Raw genomic sequence first — 3,281 nt, forward strand, 5'->3', positions numbered from 1 at the left:
CTCTGCCTCCCAAGTGCTGGGACTACAGGCGTGCGCTACCACACCCGGCACAATTTTATTTTTTAATAATTTATTATTTTTATGTGTATGAAGTGTATTGCCTACATGTGTGTAAGTGTACTTGTGTCATGAAATGCCCGCAGAGGTCAGAAGGTGTCAGGACCTCTAGAACTGGAGTTACAGACAGCTGTTAGCAGCCATATGGGTGCTGGAATTCAAACCTGGGTCCTCTGCAAGAGCAGTCAGTACTCTTAACCACTGAGTCATCTCTCCAGCCTCATGATTTTATTTTGTGATGGAGGAGATCAAAACCAGGGTCTTGGGGTTGGAGAGATATTTTCACATGTTTTTTCCTCTCTTACCCAAAGGAATAACAACTTACTGGCAAATGTCAAAAATTACATAGACTTGTGAGTCATTAAGGGAACTCAGAAATTATCTGAACCAATGTTTCAAGGAAGGGATTTATCAGGTATCGAGCTACTACATGAATACTTTCAATGGCCAAAACAGCTCATTGCTATAAATCTCATTCTCGTTACTGTTAAGGGCCATTTCTTTTCATGAGTCAAACTTTATGTACTGGCTTATAATATTCACTAGTTGTTCTTGTTCACAATGTCTGCAATAATCCTGTTCCTTGTTTCACTAGAGATTTGCAAACATCAGAAGGCAACTATGCTATCACCATGAAATCTTTTCTTCTTGAGGAAATAAACAATTCTCTTGGTTTCTCATGACAATGACATGGTTTCCAAACTGTCCTTATTAGTTATATTTTAAAATGTGCAGAATGCAGTAGCAATCCTTTTTTTTCTTTTTTCTTTTTTTTTTTTTTTTGACAGGGTCTCCCTGTAGCCCCAGCTGTCCTGGAACTCACTATGTAGACCAGGATGGCCTTGAACTCATAGAGCTCCACCTGGCTCTGCTTCCCGAGTGCTGGGATTAAAGGCATTTGGCACCACGCCCAGCAATATTACCTTTTTAAGAAAAAACTTCTATTGGCTCTTTTTTTTTTTTTTTTTTGGTCTTTTTGAGACAGGGTCTCCCTATAGCCCCAGCTGTCCTGGAACTCACTATGTAGACCAGGCTGGCCTTGAACTCACAGAGATCCACCTGCCTCTGCCTCCCGAGTGCTGGGACTACAGGCGTACGCCACCATGCCCGGCTTATTTTTTTAATATTTTTATTTATATTTTATGTGTATGCATGTATTGCCTGCATGTAGATAAGTGCACCGTGTCGTGCAATGCCTGCGGAGGACAGAAGAGGCTGTCGGATCCCCTGGAACTGGAGTTACGGACAGTTGTTAGCTGCCATGTGGGTGCTGGGATTCAAACCTGGGTCTTCTGCAAGAACAGTCAGTGTTTTCAACTGCTGAGCCATCTCTCCAGCCCCTCTATTGGCTTTTTAAGCAGTCTTATTTTAGTATGTTATATATAAACATTTCAAGTAAATCAAATCTTTCACAAGTTTTTAAGTTTACAGAAAAATTAAGCACAAAGTAGAGTTTCCCAAGTCAGATATGATGGTGCATGCCTGTAATTCCAGCACTTGGGAGGTTGAGGCAGGAGGATTGGGTGGTTCAGGTCCAGCCAGAGCTAGTCTTTGTCTCCCAAAACAAAACAAAAAAACCCAGAGTCCCCATATGTGTTCCCCTCCTACCACACAAAGTTTCTCTTTTTATTAATCCTCCTGTATTTGTGAGGTATATTTATCACTGACAAGCGTAATCAATACACTCCTTGTTTTTTGTTTTGTTTTGTTGAGACAAGGTCTCCTTGTACCCCCAGCTGGCCCAGAACTTGCTATGTAAGAGGCTGGCCTTGACTTCACAGAGATCAGCCTGCCTCTGCCTTGTGAGTGCTGTTATTTGCTCATCTTAAAAAAAGCTTAGCTAAGACCATCTTTTTTCTTTTATCTTTGTGCGTGTGTGCATGTGTGCAGGTGCATGCTCCATGGTACACATGTGGAAGTCAAAAAGAAAACCTCAGATGTCAGTCTTTGCTTTCCACCTTCTTTGAGACAGGGTCTCAGTAGACTTTCTATTGCTCAGCTAGCCTAGCTGGCCCATGGGTTTCCAGAAATCTTCCTCGATCCTTCTGTCACTGTCTCCAGTCTCCCTGCAAGAGAGCTGGCATTACAGATTTTTGTGCTACAGCATGTTTTTTTTTTTTTTTTTTTTTTTTGATAGGGTCTCCCTAGTCACAGCCCATTTTGAGGTCATGATGAGAACCAGGGTGGCCTTGATCTTGCAGAGATCCACCTGCCTCTGCTTCCCAAGGACTGGGATCAAAGGTACAGCATCTGGCTTTTACATGGGTCATTAAGATTTGACTTCAGGTCCTCATGCTTTCACCTACTGAGCCATCACCCTAGCCCCTTAGCTGGAATTACTGACTTAAGACCTTTCTTCTTTCTAACACAGGCATTTAGTACTACGAATTTCTTCCTAAATAATTTTAGCAGCAATCTATTAATTATGAAGGGATAGCTGCATTTTCCTCTAATTTGGATTTTTTAAATCTTCAGAAATATGTTATTTGTAGTCTCAAATACTTGAGGCTTTTAAAGAAATCTTTATTACTGATTTCTAATTTAATTCCATCATGGTCAAAGAACATTTGTAAGACTTGAATTTTGCTAAATTTATTGAGATATGTTTTAAGGCTAAGACCACCTATGTTGGTAAGTACATCTAAAAGAATGTATATTATTATTGAGTAATCTGTTACCAATTAAGTAAAATTGACAAATAGTTTCGTTTAAATTTCCTATGTACTTCACCATTTTCTTTTCAGGGGGTCTTTTTGAGACATGGTCCCCCTGTAGCCCCCAGCTGACCTGGAACTCGCTATGTAGCCCAGGCTGGCCCTGAACTCACAAGAGAGCCACCTGCCTCTGCCTCCTAAATGCTCAGATTAAAGGCGTGTGCCACCGCTTTTGGTTTAGTACCCTATTCTTGATAGAACAGAAAATCATGTGCCAGGCGTGGAGGCACATGCCTTTAATCCCAGCACTGGGGAGGCAGAAACAGGTGTTCTCTGTGAGTTCAAGGCCAGCCCAGTCTACACAGCCAGTTCCAGGCCAGCTGGGGCTACAGGGAGACCCTGTCTCAGAAAGACCAAAAGAGCCAGGCGTTGTGGCACACAACTTTAATCCCAGCACTTGGGAGGCAGAGGCAGGCAGATCTTTGTGAGTTCAAGGCCAGCTTGGGCTACATAGTGAGTTCCAGGACAGCTGGGGTTACAGGGAGACCCTGTCTCAAAAGGACCAAAAAA

General features: G+C 42.3%; 1 protein-coding gene across 1 annotated transcript in view; it reads right to left on the reverse strand.

The window, feature by feature from the left end:
- Positions 1-3,281, reverse strand: part of Pigx (phosphatidylinositol glycan anchor biosynthesis class X) — a 32,190-nt gene that overhangs the window by 17,097 nt on the left and 11,812 nt on the right. The window lies entirely within an intron of this gene.

Source organism: Nannospalax galili, unplaced genomic scaffold, assembly GCF_000622305.1.
Source record: "Nannospalax galili isolate Female #2095 unplaced genomic scaffold, S.galili_v1.0 scaffold598, whole genome shotgun sequence".
NCBI classification, from domain to species: domain Eukaryota; kingdom Metazoa; phylum Chordata; class Mammalia; order Rodentia; family Spalacidae; genus Nannospalax; species Nannospalax galili.